The 16,915-nt window shown below is 38.4% G+C and overlaps 2 long non-coding RNA genes across 2 annotated transcripts; both read left to right on the forward strand.

The window, feature by feature from the left end:
• The first annotated feature begins 1,149 nt into the window (after window positions 1-1,149).
• On the forward strand, window positions 1,150-2,508 carry LOC120932416. The gene is made up of 3 exons (XR_005747982.1): window positions 1,150-1,265; window positions 1,771-1,857; window positions 1,958-2,508. It is a non-coding gene; the product is annotated as an uncharacterized LOC120932416 (long non-coding RNA).
• A 1,370-nt stretch (window positions 2,509-3,878) lies between these two features.
• LOC120932417 lies at window positions 3,879-5,036 on the forward strand. The gene is made up of 3 exons (XR_005747983.1): window positions 3,879-3,994; window positions 4,500-4,586; window positions 4,687-5,036. It is a non-coding gene; the product is annotated as an uncharacterized LOC120932417 (long non-coding RNA).
• Window positions 5,037-16,915: the final 11,879 nt, after the last annotated feature.

Here is a 16,915-nt window from a genome sequence, read left to right on the forward strand (position 1 = left end):
TAGACATAAATATTGTAATATTATAATGTTTATCATCTTTTCATCCTTATTACTATGTTATTTTGGGGCTACATTCCCCATGCTTTATACAATTAAGCCAACTACATTCTTCAGGATTAATATTTCACTAATTGTCTAGCCTATTACCTATCCACTGATTATTAGGGTTAAATTATACATTTTCCCTCTTACTAATTGCTTACTTTTGTCACGGTTTTTTCTCTCCCTATTTACTTAGCCATTTTTTACCATTTTCTTTTCTCAACTCCAATGTTAGTTTACATCACTTTAATTGCGGGCCCACCCGGCCCCCCCCCCCCCCCCCCCCCTCACCCATTTTTCACATCACCTTCACTTAATTGATCTTTATCACTTCACAATAGGCTACTTCATTTAGATCAATATGCCTCGATCCTTAGCCCTGATCCTATGTATCTGCCCTAACATCAGTCCTACATTGCCTTATAGTCCCTATGACCAACTAGCCCTTGCTCTGTGACCATCTCCTCATATGTTTTACCCACATTAGGTAATCGAACATTGGGGGGATATACTCCTCCCCCCTACATTGCATATTGCTTTGTTTATATCCATATTTTTAATTCATTATGCTCATGTTTATTTTGCCACTGGCAACCCCCGGTGGTTCAGTGTGGCCCGTTGCCGTCCGGATTGTTCCCCTGCGGTGGACCGGTGTTTCTCCTGGTAGGGGTGACCTTTGTCACCCCCTCTTGTTCTCCCCGTGCTGGGCTTATGGCTCCATAGCTCGGGTCGAACGCGCATGCGCGGTAGCGTCAATCACGCACCCGCGTCACGTGGAGAAACTGACCTGGTTACGTCACACGCGCTGCCCTCCGGCGGCGTGTCTGGCGTCCCCGGGTTGGGGAGCTCATTTAACGGGCCTCCGCCCGTGGATGAGCACGCAAGGATCTTTCCATGGATATGTCCATTATGCGGGGTAGAGGCTGGAGACTGCTACTAACCTATGAGCGGCTCCCCAGAGGTATGGCCCTGGTTCTTATTGGCATTTTCGCCATATAAGTCTCCACTGTAACCACTACTGCAATCCCCTTGTTTTTACCCATAGATGCTAACCAACCTGTTTCCCACAGTTATATGGTTTGCAATATCTATCCTTACACATACCGTTTACCCACTGTATGTTTATTTACCATTGCATTGGGTTACCCCCTACCTCCATCATGCCTCTACCCACGCAGTACTATTTATTATCATTTGTTTTGGCAATCCATCCCCATTTATCGGTGAGTCTAATTTTTCATTGTCTCCCGTGTTAATTCATCTAACCTAGGTGATGGGCATTTTTCCCCTCACTTTCCCCTGCCCTTCTCACACTCTTCTCCTTTCTTCCCTTGGCGCCCCCCATCTTCACCCCTTTTTATCCACACCCCTTCCCTACCCTTCACTTTCCTCCCCCTCCCCTTTGTCCCCTTTCCACTATTTTTCCCTTCCCCCTTCCCTTTCCCCCTTCTCCTCATCTACACCTGCTCCCCAACCCTTCACATCCTTCTTCCCCTTCCCTTTCTCTTCCTTCCTTTCTCTCTCCCCCTTCCTTCCACCTTTTTCCCCCCCCCCTTTTTCTTTTCACCCCTCCCCCTTGTCTCCTCCCCCCCCCCTTTCCACCTTGTCCCTCACTCCCTCTTCCCACCCCACCTCTCACTTCCTTTCCCTTCCCCTTCACTTGGTGGTCCCCTCCACTCCACTAGTGCTCCTTGCCTTAACCTTTATTTCACATTATGCCCCCCCTAGAAGATCCTCGCATATTCCCCCCAGTCCACCGCACAGGGTATATTGCTCCGGCGGGTTGGTGCCACGCATGACCACCATATATGGCGGGTAAGCCAGTTCCAATCAAACTTTAATATCTATATTAATCTTCAGCTGAATTATTGTCTACCAATTTTCTTGTCTTATTTTTCATTGTATTGTTTTGTAGAATGATTCTCCTGAAGAAGTGGTCAAACCACGAAACTAGTCGAGACTCAGATCATTCCATATGGTTGTAAATTACAGAAATTGCCTCGAGTTATCTTAGGCCTCTGTTTTTTCTATTTTAATCATGTATTTATTGTACAATCCTTTATGTAATAAATTTCTTTTTAAATTATATGTATGCTATTTTTACTGTACCAAGACAGTCCTTAAATTTTAGGGGGAGGGAACATTATTGGGCCAACTTCAGCTATTGTCCCTCTTTCCCTCTTGCCCCGCCCTTCTCTGTTGTTATATACTTTCCCGGATGATGGTACACCCCTATTGATTACTACCCTATGTATAGGAGGCTATACTCAAAATTCCTGCATATTCATTGGGTGGATAACACACCCGTTTCTCCTTTCTCTCCGAGTGCCTCTAACTTGTAATTTTATTACCCAACTATATATCTATATCGATTCCCTTGGAGATTGTCCATCAGGCTAGATGACACATGGACACACTTGGCATCTAGTATGTAGGACCATTAACTTTCCTTGCATTTAGATTTCCTATTCCTTAACTAGATACCTTAACCCTTCAATTGTTTGGGCCCACTCCGGCCCTAACTACTACAACCAATATGATGAACGGTGCTAGGCTGGGTTAACTCGGTTCATTCCACTCTGCCCTACGCAAGGCGAGTGTGTTAGCAGATCGGAAACCATTCCGATCTGGTAGGGATCTACGTGGCATCCACACGTGGTACCCCCAACCGTTATATCACCCATCCCTAGACATAAATATTGTAATATTATAATGTTTATCATCTTTTCATCCTTATTACTATGTTATTTTGGGGCTACATTCCCCATGCTTTATACAATTAAGCCAACTACATTCTTCAGGATTAATATTTCACTAATTGTCTAGCCCATTACCTATCCACTGATTATTAGGGTTAAATTATACATTTTCCCTCTTACTAATTGCTTACTTTTGTCACGGTTTTTTCTCTCCCTATTTACTTAGCCATTTTTTACCATTTTCTTTTCTCAACTCCAATGTTAGTTTACATCACTTTAATTGCGGGCCTATCCGGCCCCCCCCCCCCCCCCCCCCCTCACCCATTTTTCACATCACCTTCACTTAATTGATCTTTATCACTTCACAATAGGCTACTTCATTTAGATCAATATGCCTCGATCCTTAGCCCTGATCCTATGTATCTGCCCTAACATCAGTCCTACATTGCCTTATAGTCCCTATGACCAACTAGCCCTTGCTCTGTGACCATCTCCTCATATGTTTTACCCACATTAGGTAATCGAACATTGGGGGGATATACTCCTCCCCCCTACATTGCATATTGCTTTGTTTATATCCATATTTTTAATTCATTATGCTCATGTTTATTTTGCCAATGGCAACCCCCGGTGGTTCAGTGTGGCCCGTTGCCGTCCGGATTGTTCCCCTGCGGTGGACCGGTGTTTCTCCTGGTAGGGGTGACCTTTGTCACCCCCTCTTGTTCTCCCCGTGCTGGGCTTATGGCTCCATAGCTCGGGTCGAACGCGCATGCGCGGTAGCGTCAATCACGCACCCGCGTCACGTGGAGAAACTGACCTGGTTACGTCACACGCGCTGCCCTCCGGCGGCGTGTCTGGCGTCCCCGGGTTGGGGAGCTCATTTAACGGGCCTCCGCCCGTGGATGAGCACGCAAGGATCTTTCCATGGATATGTCCATTATGCGGGGTAGAGGCTGGAGACTGCTACTAACCTATGAGCGGCTCCCCAGAGGTATGGCCCTGGTTCTTATTGGCATTTTCGCCATATAAGTCTCCACTGTAACCACTACTGCAATCCCCTTGTTTTTACCCATAGATGCTAACCAACCTGTTTCCCACAGTTATATGGTTTGCAATATCTATCCTTACACATACCGTTTACCCACTGTATGTTTATTTACCATTGCATTGGGTTACCCCCTACCTCCATCATGCCTCTACCCACGCAGTACTATTTATTATCATTTGTTTTGGCAATCCATCCCCATTTATCGGTGAGTCTAATTTTTCATTGTCTCCCGTGTTAATTCATCTAACCTAGGTGATGGGCATTTTTCCCCTCACTTTCCCCTGCCCTTCTCACACTCTTCTCCTTTCTTCCCTTGGCGCCCCCCATCTTCACCCCTTTTTATCCACACCCCTTCCCTACCCTTCACTTTCCTCCCCCTCCCCTTTGTCCCCTTTCCACTATTTTTCCCTTCCCCCTTCCCTTTCCCCCTTCTCCTCATCTACACCTGCTCCCCAACCCTTCACATCCTTCTTCCCCTTCCCTTTCTCTTCCTTCCTTTCTCTCTCCCCCTTCCTTCCACCTTTTTCCCCCCCCCCTTTTTCTTTTCACCCCTCCCCCTTGTCTCCTCCCCCCCCCCTTTCCACCTTGTCCCTCACTCCCTCTTCCCACCCCACCTCTCACTTCCTTTCCCTTCCCCTTCACTTGGTGGTCCCCTCCACTCCACTAGTGCTCCTTGCCTTAACCTTTATTTCACATTATGCCCCCCCTAGAAGATCCTCGCATATTCCCCCCAGTCCACCGCACAGGGTATATTGCTCCGGCGGGTTGGTGCCACGCATGACCACCATATATGGCGGGTAAGCCAGTTCCAATCAAACTTTAATATCTATATTAATCTTCAGCTGAATTATTGTCTACCAATTTTCTTGTCTTATTTTTCATTGTATTGTTTTGTAGAATGATTCTCCTGAAGAAGTGGTCAAACCACGAAACTAGTCGAGACTCAGATCATTCCATATGGTTGTAAATTACAGAAATTGCCTCGAGTTATCTTAGGCCTCTGTTTTTTCTATTTTAATCATGTATTTATTGTACAATCCTTTATGTAATAAATTTCTTTTTAAATTATATGTATGCTATTTTTACTGTACCAAGACAGTCCTTAAATTTTAGGGGGAGGGAACATTATTGGGCCAACTTCAGCTATTGTCCCTCTTTCCCTCTTGCCCCGCCCTTCTCTGTTGTTATATACTTTCCCGGATGATGGTACACCCCTATTGATTACTACCCTATGTATAGGAGGCTATACTCAAAATTCCTGCCTACTGATTACTGATTAGTTAATGGTGTATACCACCTGGTTTATAAAGCGTTGGACGATAGAGAGAAGTAAGTGGATGCTTAAACAGGAACTGAACATAAATACATGAGAACAATCGATGTTTGCTACTTGGAGGTAAGCTGCTTCATAGTTTCTAATCCAATTCTCGTTCTTCTGCCAAAAGAAAATGATTGATACTTTTGTCCCATCTTACATGACCAAAAACAAAGCTCTCTCTTGTGTTCCATTGCTGGTGAGAAAGTGCTTCCTGTTTTGGGCAATGTGGGAACAGGGTTAAATATTCCAGATAAATGTAGGAGCATCCAAGTGGACAGTTCTCTAATTTTAATGCTTTCAACTCAGTCAAACCACAGTACTTTACATTGTTTTAATACATGCAAGTGCTTCCTAGTTTGACTAAGGTGAGGAGCAGATTATCTACAACCAGAGCCACAATGAGTTTAACTAACAACCATTTCAGAAAAATCAGTGCACAAAACTCAGAACGGAGACCTTTTCAGTGACTACATATTAGAACAGTGCTCTTGTGTTTTGGGCATTGTCTAACCAGATTCACATTGACAGAATGGTCCAGAAACTATTTGATGCAAACTCAGTTTCTTTGAAACATTATTTCCTAACAGACATAGATATTGAGATGAAAATAATCTTTGTACTTGGTCTGACAATTTTGAGCTATGTTTAGGGTTAGATAGTAATATGATTTCCAAGAGTTATTTGTAGTAGATTTGATTGAACAAATGGAACTTTGTTTTTACATAGGTGATTTTAATGTCAGCAAATAAGTCAAATAAAAGTCTTGAATTTTACAAGAATACTTTAGATTTTCATTGCTATAGAACCCTTGATTCATATTGCTCTCAAGAAGTTTCAAAACATGCACAACTTGGATGATTCTTAATTACAATGGTTTTTAGCTTAAATCTAACTGCCATCTTGGCCTAATTATTATGTTTCCAAATTTTTACCTAAATGAAAAGTAAAAAATACACAGAAATGTCTTATTCCCAAACACTCCCCTTTTTTATACAAAATTAAAATGGCTAAAATCAGCTGTGGGATACACCTCTGATTAGCATGTTCACTAAAAAGATACCCTATTGTTATGCAGAGATTGTTCCTGCTACCAGCTGTGGATTGTGCGGCACTGCCCTATTTTCATTTGGCCCACTGGAATGTGCTCCTCCCTCTGCATAACAAAATAAAACCCTACTGATTACTGATTAGTTAATGGTGTATACCACCTGGTTTATAAAGCGTTGGACGATAGAGAGAAGTAAGTGGATGCTTAAACAGGAACTGAACATAAATACATGAGAACAATCGATATTTGCTACTTGGAGGTAAGCTGCTTCATAGTTTCTAATCCAATTCTTGTTCTTCTGCCAAAAGAAAATGATTGATACTTTTGTCCCATCTTACATGACCCAAAAGAAAGCTGTCTCTTGTGTTCCATTGCTGGTGAGAAAGTGCTTCCTGTTTTGGGCAATGTGGGAACAGGGTTAAATCTTCCAGATATATGTAGGAGCATCCAAGTTGACAGTTCTCTAATTTTAATGCTTTCAACTCAGTCAAACCACAGTACTTTACATTGTTTTAATACATGCAAGTGCTTCCTAGTTTGACTAAGGTGAGGAGCAGATTATCTACAACCAGAGCCACAATGAGTTTAACTAACAACCATTTCAGAAAAATTAGTGCACAAAACTCAGAACGGAGACCTTTTCAGTGACTACATATTAGAACAGTGCTCTTGTGTTTTGGGCATTGTGTAACCAGATTCACTTTGACAGAATGGTCCAGAAACTATTTGATGCAAACTCAGTTTCTTTGAAACATTATTTCCTAACAGACATAGATATTGAGATGAAAATAATCTTTGTTCTTGGTCTGACAATTTTGAGCTCTGTTTAGCGTTAGATAGTAATATGATTTCCAAGAGTTATTTGTAGTAGATTTGATTGAACAAATGGAACTTTGTTTTTACATAGGTGATTTTAATGTCAGCAAATAAGTCAAAGAAAAGTCTTGTATTTTACAAGAATACTTTAGATTTTCATTGCTATAGAACCCTTGATTCATATTGCTCTCAAGAAGTTTCAAAACATGCACAACTTGGATGATTCTTAATTACAATGGTTTTTAGCTTAAATCTAACTGCCATCTTGGCCTAATTATTATGTTTCCAAATTTTTACCTAAATGAAAAGTAAAAAATACACAGAAATGTCTTATTCCCAAACACTCCCCTTTTTTATTCAAAATTAAAATGGCTAAAATCAGCTGTGGGATACACCTCTGATTAGCATGTTCACTAAAAAGATGCCCTATTGTTATGCAGAGATTGTTCCTGCTACCAGCTGTGGATTGTGCGGCACTGCCCTATTTTCATTTGGCCCACTGGAATGTGCTCCTCCCTCTGCATAACAAAATAAAACCCTACTGATTACTGATTAGTTAATGGTGTATACCACCTGGTTTATAAAGCGTTGGACGATAGAGAGAAGTAAGTGGATGCTTAAACAGGAACTGAACATAAATACATGAGAACAATCGATATTTGCTACTTGGAGGTAAGCTGCTTCATAGTTTCTAATCCAATTCGTGTTCTTCTGCCAAAAGAAAATGATTTATACTTTTGTCCCATCTTACATGACACAAACAAAGCTGTCTCTTGTGTTCCATTGCTGGTGAGAATGTGCTTCCTGTTTTGGGAAATGTGGGAACAGGGTTAAATCTTCCAGATATATGAAGGAGCATCCAAGTGGACAGTTCTCTAATTTTAATGCTTTCAACTCAGTCAAACCACAGTACTTTACATTGTTTTAATACATGCAAGTGCTTCCTAGTTTGACTAAGGTGAGGAGCAGATTATCTACAACCAGAGCCACAATGAGTTTAACTAACAACCATTTCAGAAAAATCAGTGCACAAAACTCAGAACGGAGACCTTTTCAGTGACTACATATTAGAACATTGCTCTTGTGTTTTGGGCATTGTGTAACCAGATTCACTTTGACAGAATGGTCCAGAAACTATTTGATGCAAACTCAGTTTCTTTGAAACATTATTTCCTAACAGACATAGATATTGAGATGAAAATAATCTTTGTTCTTGGTCTGACAATTTTGAGCTCTGTTTAGCGTTAGATAGTAATATGATTTCCAAGAGTTATTTGTAGTAGATTTGATTGAACAAATGGAACTTTGTTTTTACATAGGTGATTTTAATGTCAGCAAATAAGTCAAAGAAAAGTCTTGTATTTTACAAGAATACTTTAGATTTTAATTGCTATAGAACCCTTGATTCATATTGCTCTCAAGAAGTTTCAAAACATGCACAACTTGGATGATTCTTAATTACAATGGCTTTTAGCTTAAATCTAACTACCATCTTGGCCTATATATTATTTTTCCAAATTTTTTACCTAAATGAAAAGTAAAAAATACACAGAAATGTCTTATTCCCAAACAGTCCCCTTTTTTATTTAAAATTAAAATGGCTAATATCAGCTGTGGGATACACCTCTGATTAGCATGTTCACTAAAAAGGTTCCCCATTTTTATGCAGAGATTGTTCCTGCTACCAGCTGTGAATTGTGCGGCACTGCCCTATTTTCATTTGGCCCACTGGAATGTGCTCCTCCCTCTGCATAACAAAATAAAACCCTACTGATTACTGATTGGTTAATGGTGTATACCACCTGGTTTATAAAGCGTTGGACGATAGAGAGAAGTAAGTGGATGCTTAAACCGGAACTGAACATAAATACATGAGAACAATCGATGTTTGCTACTTGGAGGTAAGCTGCTTCATAGTTTCTAATCCAATTCTTGTTCTTCTGCCAAAAGAAAATGATTGATACTTTTGTCCCATCTTACATGACCCAAAACAAAGCTCTCTCTTGTGTTCCATTGCTGGTGAGAAAGTGCTTCCTGTTTTGGGCAATGTGGGAACAGGGTTAAATCTTCCAGATAAATGTAGGAGCATCCAAGTGGACAGTTCTCTAATTTTAATGCTTTCAACTCAGTCAAACCACAGTACTTTACATTGTTTTAATACATGCAAGTGCTTCCTAGTTTGACTAAGGTGAGGAGCAGATTATCTACAACCAGAGCCACAATGAGTTTAACTAACAACCATTTCAGAAAAATCAGTGCACAAAACTCAGAACGGAGACCTTTTCAGTGACTACATATTAGAACAGTGCTCTTGTGTTTTGGGCATTGTGTAACCAGATTCACTTTGACAGAATGGTCCAGAAACTATTTGATGCAAACTCAGTTTCTTTGAAACATTATTTCCTAACAGACATAGATATTGAGATGAAAATAATCTTTGTTCTTGGTCTGACAATTTTGAGCTCTGTTTAGGGTTAGATAGTAATATGATTTCCAATAGTTATTTGTAGTAGATTTGATTGAACAAATGGAACTTTGTTTTTACATAGGTGATTTTAATGTCAGCAAATAAGTCAAAGAAAAGTCTTGTATTTTACAAGAATACTTAAGATTTTCATTTCTATAGAACCCTTGATTCATATTGCTCTCAAGAAGTTTCAAAACATGCACAACTTGGATGATTCTTAATTACAATGGCTTTTAGCTTAAATCTAACTGCCATCTTGGCCTAATTATTATGTTTCCAAATTTTTACCTAAATGAAAAGTAAAAAATACACAGAAATGTCTTATTCCCAAACACTCCACTTTTTTATTCAAAATTAAAATGGCTAAAATCAGCTGTGGGATACACCTCTGATTAGCATGTTCACTAAAAAGATGGCCTATTGTTATGCAGAGATTGTTCCTGCTACCAGCTGTGGATTGTGCGGCACTGCCCTATTTTCATTTGGCCCACTGGAATGTGCTCCTCCCTCTGCATAACAAAATAAAACCCTACTGATTACTGATTAGTTAATGGTGTATACCACCTGGTTTATAAAGCGTTGGACGATAGAGAGAAGTAAGTGGATGCTTAAACAGGAACTGAACATAAATACATGAGAACAATCGATGTTTGCTACTTGGAGGTAAGCTGCTTCATAGTTTCTAATCCAATTCTCGTTCTTCTGCCAAAAGAAAATGATTGATACTTTTGTCCCATCTTACATGACCAAAAACAAAGCTCTCTCTTGTGTTCCATTGCTGGTGAGAAAGTGCTTCCTGTTTTGGGCAATGTGGGAACAGGGTTAAATCTTCCAGATAAATGTAGGAGCATCCAAGTGGACAGTTCTCTAATTTTAATGCTTTCAACTCAGTCAAACCACAGTACTTTACATTGTTTTAATACATGCAAGTGCTTCCTAGTTTGACTAAGGTGAGGAGCAGATTATCTACAACCAGAGCCACAATGAGTTTAACTAACAACCATTTCAGAAAAATCAGTGCACAAAACTCAGAACGGAGACCTTTTCAGTGACTACATATTAGAACAGTGCTCTTGTGTTTTGGGCATTGTCTAACCAGATTCACATTGACAGAATGGTCCAGAAACTATTTGATGCAAACTCAGTTTCTTTGAAACATTATTTCCTAACAGACATAGATATTGAGATGAAAATAATCTTTGTACTTGGTCTGACAATTTTGAGCTATGTTTAGGGTTAGATAGTAATATGATTTCCAAGAGTTATTTGTAGTAGATTTGATTGAACAAATGGAACTTTGTTTTTACATAGGTGATTTTAATGTCAGCAAATAAGTCAAATAAAAGTCTTGAATTTTACAAGAATACTTTAGATTTTCATTGCTATAGAACCCTTGATTCATATTGCTCTCAAGAAGTTTCAAAACATGCACAACTTGGATGATTCTTAATTACAATGGTTTTTAGCTTAAATCTAACTGCCATCTTGGCCTAATTATTATGTTTCCAAATTTTTACCTAAATGAAAAGTAAAAAATACACAGAAATGTCTTATTCCCAAACACTCCCCTTTTTTATACAAAATTAAAATGGCTAAAATCAGCTGTGGGATACACCTCTGATTAGCATGTTCACTAAAAAGATACCCTATTGTTATGCAGAGATTGTTCCTGCTACCAGCTGTGGATTGTGCGGCACTGCCCTATTTTCATTTGGCCCACTGGAATGTGCTCCTCCCTCTGCATAACAAAATAAAACCCTACTGATTACTGATTAGTTAATGGTGTATACCACCTGGTTTATAAAGCGTTGGACGATAGAGAGAAGTAAGTGGATGCTTAAACAGGAACTGAACATAAATACATGAGAACAATCGATATTTGCTACTTGGAGGTAAGCTGCTTCATAGTTTCTAATCCAATTCTTGTTCTTCTGCCAAAAGAAAATGATTGATACTTTTGTCCCATCTTACATGACCCAAAAGAAAGCTGTCTCTTGTGTTCCATTGCTGGTGAGAAAGTGCTTCCTGTTTTGGGCAATGTGGGAACAGGGTTAAATCTTCCAGATATATGTAGGAGCATCCAAGTTGACAGTTCTCTAATTTTAATGCTTTCAACTCAGTCAAACCACAGTACTTTACATTGTTTTAATACATGCAAGTGCTTCCTAGTTTGACTAAGGTGAGGAGCAGATTATCTACAACCAGAGCCACAATGAGTTTAACTAACAACCATTTCAGAAAAATTAGTGCACAAAACTCAGAACGGAGACCTTTTCAGTGACTACATATTAGAACAGTGCTCTTGTGTTTTGGGCATTGTGTAACCAGATTCACTTTGACAGAATGGTCCAGAAACTATTTGATGCAAACTCAGTTTCTTTGAAACATTATTTCCTAACAGACATAGATATTGAGATGAAAATAATCTTTGTTCTTGGTCTGACAATTTTGAGCTCTGTTTAGCGTTAGATAGTAATATGATTTCCAAGAGTTATTTGTAGTAGATTTGATTGAACAAATGGAACTTTGTTTTTACATAGGTGATTTTAATGTCAGCAAATAAGTCAAAGAAAAGTCTTGTATTTTACAAGAATACTTTAGATTTTCATTGCTATAGAACCCTTGATTCATATTGCTCTCAAGAAGTTTCAAAACATGCACAACTTGGATGATTCTTAATTACAATGGTTTTTAGCTTAAATCTAACTGCCATCTTGGCCTAATTATTATGTTTCCAAATTTTTACCTAAATGAAAAGTAAAAAATACACAGAAATGTCTTATTCCCAAACACTCCCCTTTTTTATTCAAAATTAAAATGGCTAAAATCAGCTGTGGGATACACCTCTGATTAGCATGTTCACTAAAAAGATGCCCTATTGTTATGCAGAGATTGTTCCTGCTACCAGCTGTGGATTGTGCGGCACTGCCCTATTTTCATTTGGCCCACTGGAATGTGCTCCTCCCTCTGCATAACAAAATAAAACCCTACTGATTACTGATTAGTTAATGGTGTATACCACCTGGTTTATAAAGCGTTGGACGATAGAGAGAAGTAAGTGGATGCTTAAACAGGAACTGAACATAAATACATGAGAACAATCGATATTTGCTACTTGGAGGTAAGCTGCTTCATAGTTTCTAATCCAATTCGTGTTCTTCTGCCAAAAGAAAATGATTTATACTTTTGTCCCATCTTACATGACACAAACAAAGCTGTCTCTTGTGTTCCATTGCTGGTGAGAATGTGCTTCCTGTTTTGGGAAATGTGGGAACAGGGTTAAATCTTCCAGATATATGAAGGAGCATCCAAGTGGACAGTTCTCTAATTTTAATGCTTTCAACTCAGTCAAACCACAGTACTTTACATTGTTTTAATACATGCAAGTGCTTCCTAGTTTGACTAAGGTGAGGAGCAGATTATCTACAACCAGAGCCACAATGAGTTTAACTAACAACCATTTCAGAAAAATCAGTGCACAAAACTCAGAACGGAGACCTTTTCAGTGACTACATATTAGAACATTGCTCTTGTGTTTTGGGCATTGTGTAACCAGATTCACTTTGACAGAATGGTCCAGAAACTATTTGATGCAAACTCAGTTTCTTTGAAACATTATTTCCTAACAGACATAGATATTGAGATGAAAATAATCTTTGTTCTTGGTCTGACAATTTTGAGCTCTGTTTAGCGTTAGATAGTAATATGATTTCCAAGAGTTATTTGTAGTAGATTTGATTGAACAAATGGAACTTTGTTTTTACATAGGTGATTTTAATGTCAGCAAATAAGTCAAAGAAAAGTCTTGTATTTTACAAGAATACTTTAGATTTTAATTGCTATAGAACCCTTGATTCATATTGCTCTCAATAAGTTTCAAAACATGCACAACTTGGATGATTCTTAATTACAATGGCTTTTAGCTTAAATCTAACTACCATCTTGGCCTATATATTATTTTTCCAAATTTTTTACCTAAATGAAAAGTAAAAAATACACAGAAATGTCTTATTCCCAAACAGTCCCCTTTTTTATTTAAAATTAAAATGGCTAATATCAGCTGTGGGATACACCTCTGATTAGCATGTTCACTAAAAAGGTTCCCCATTTTTATGCAGAGATTGTTCCTGCTACCAGCTGTGAATTGTGCGGCACTGCCCTATTTTCATTTGGCCCACTGGAATGTGCTCCTCCCTCTGCATAACAAAATAAAACCCTACTGATTACTGATTGGTTAATGGTGTATACCACCTGGTTTATAAAGCGTTGGACGATAGAGAGAAGTAAGTGGATGCTTAAACCGGAACTGAACATAAATACATGAGAACAATCGATGTTTGCTACTTGGAGGTAAGCTGCTTCATAGTTTCTAATCCAATTCTTGTTCTTCTGCCAAAAGAAAATGATTGATACTTTTGTCCCATCTTACATGACCCAAAACAAAGCTCTCTCTTGTGTTCCATTGCTGGTGAGAAAGTGCTTCCTGTTTTGGGCAATGTGGGAACAGGGTTAAATCTTCCAGATAAATGTAGGAGCATCCAAGTGGACAGTTCTCTAATTTTAATGCTTTCAACTCAGTCAAACCACAGTACTTTACATTGTTTTAATACATGCAAGTGCTTCCTAGTTTGACTAAGGTGAGGAGCAGATTATCTACAACCAGAGCCACAATGAGTTTAACTAACAACCATTTCAGAAAAATCAGTGCACAAAACTCAGAACGGAGACCTTTTCAGTGACTACATATTAGAACAGTGCTCTTGTGTTTTGGGCATTGTGTAACCAGATTCACTTTGACAGAATGGTCCAGAAACTATTTGATGCAAACTCAGTTTCTTTGAAACATTATTTCCTAACAGACATAGATATTGAGATGAAAATAATCTTTGTTCTTGGTCTGACAATTTTGAGCTCTGTTTAGGGTTAGATAGTAATATGATTTCCAATAGTTATTTGTAGTAGATTTGATTGAACAAATGGAACTTTGTTTTTACATAGGTGATTTTAATGTCAGCAAATAAGTCAAAGAAAAGTCTTGTATTTTACAAGAATACTTAAGATTTTCATTTCTATAGAACCCTTGATTCATATTGCTCTCAAGAAGTTTCAAAACATGCACAACTTGGATGATTCTTAATTACAATGGCTTTTAGCTTAAATCTAACTGCCATCTTGGCCTAATTATTATGTTTCCAAATTTTTACCTAAATGAAAAGTAAAAAATACACAGAAATGTCTTATTCCCAAACACTCCACTTTTTTATTCAAAATTAAAATGGCTAAAATCAGCTGTGGGATACACCTCTGATTAGCATGTTCACTAAAAAGATGGCCTATTGTTATGCAGAGATTGTTCCTGCTACCAGCTGTGGATTGTGCGGCACTGCCCTATTTTCATTTGGCCCACTGGAATGTGCTCCTCCCTCTGCATAACAAAATAAAACCCTACTGATTACTGATTAGTTAATGGTGTATACCACCTGGTTTATAAAGCGTTGGACGATAGAGAGAAGTAAGTGGATGCTTAAACAGGAACTGAACATAAATACATGAGAACAATCGATGTTTGCTACTTGGAGGTAAGCTGCTTCATAGTTTCTAATCCAATTCTCGTTCTTCTGCCAAAAGAAAATGATTGATACTTTTGTCCCATCTTACATGACCAAAAACAAAGCTCTCTCTTGTGTTCCATTGCTGGTGAGAAAGTGCTTCCTGTTTTGGGCAATGTGGGAACAGGGTTAAATATTCCAGATAAATGTAGGAGCATCCAAGTGGACAGTTCTCTAATTTTAATGCTTTCAACTCAGTCAAACCACAGTACTTTACATTGTTTTAATACATGCAAGTGCTTCCTAGTTTGACTAAGGTGAGGAGCAGATTATCTACAACCAGAGCCACAATGAGTTTAACTAACAACCATTTCAGAAAAATCAGTGCACAAAACTCAGAACGGAGACCTTTTCAGTGACTACATATTAGAACAGTGCTCTTGTGTTTTGGGCATTGTCTAACCAGATTCACATTGACAGAATGGTCCAGAAACTATTTGATGCAAACTCAGTTTCTTTGAAACATTATTTCCTAACAGACATAGATATTGAGATGAAAATAATCTTTGTACTTGGTCTGACAATTTTGAGCTATGTTTAGGGTTAGATAGTAATATGATTTCCAAGAGTTATTTGTAGTAGATTTGATTGAACAAATGGAACTTTGTTTTTACATAGGTGATTTTAATGTCAGCAAATAAGTCAAATAAAAGTCTTGAATTTTACAAGAATACTTTAGATTTTCATTGCTATAGAACCCTTGATTCATATTGCTCTCAAGAAGTTTCAAAACATGCACAACTTGGATGATTCTTAATTACAATGGTTTTTAGCTTAAATCTAACTGCCATCTTGGCCTAATTATTATGTTTCCAAATTTTTACCTAAATGAAAAGTAAAAAATACACAGAAATGTCTTATTCCCAAACACTCCCCTTTTTTATACAAAATTAAAATGGCTAAAATCAGCTGTGGGATACACCTCTGATTAGCATGTTCACTAAAAAGATACCCTATTGTTATGCAGAGATTGTTCCTGCTACCAGCTGTGGATTGTGCGGCACTGCCCTATTTTCATTTGGCCCACTGGAATGTGCTCCTCCCTCTGCATAACAAAATAAAACCCTACTGATTACTGATTAGTTAATGGTGTATACCACCTGGTTTATAAAGCGTTGGACGATAGAGAGAAGTAAGTGGATGCTTAAACAGGAACTGAACATAAATACATGAGAACAATCGATATTTGCTACTTGGAGGTAAGCTGCTTCATAGTTTCTAATCCAATTCTTGTTCTTCTGCCAAAAGAAAATGATTTATACTTTTGTCCCATCTTACATGACACAAACAAAGCTGTCTCTTGTGTTCCATTGCTGGTGAGAAAGTGCTTCCTGTTTTGGGCAATGTGGGAACAGGGTTAAATCTTCCAGATATATGAAGGAGCATCCAAGTGGACAGTTCTCTAATTTTAATGCTTTCAACTCAGTCAAACCACAGTACTTTACATTGTTTTAATACATGCAAGTGCTTCCTAGTTTGACTAAGGTGAGGAGCAGATTATCTACAACCAGAGCCACAATGAGTTTAACTAACAACCATTTCAGAAAAATCAGTGCACAAAACTCAGAACGGAGACCTTTTCAGTGACTACATATTAGAACATTGCTCTTGTGTTTTGGGCATTGTGTAACCAGATTCACTTTGACAGAATGGTCCAGAAACTATTTGATGCAAACTCAGTTTCTTTGAAACATTATTTCCTAACAGACATAGATATTGAGATGAAAATAATCTTTGTTCTTGGTCTGACAATTTTGAGCTCTGTTTAGCGTTAGATAGTAATATGATTTCCAAGAGTTATTTGTAGTAGATTTGATTGAACAAATGGAACTTTGTTTTTACATAGGTGATTTTAATGTCAGCAAATA

This window comes from Rana temporaria, chromosome 3 (genome assembly GCF_905171775.1).
Source record: "Rana temporaria chromosome 3, aRanTem1.1, whole genome shotgun sequence".
In the NCBI taxonomy this organism is placed as follows: Eukaryota; Metazoa; Chordata; class Amphibia; order Anura; family Ranidae; genus Rana; species Rana temporaria.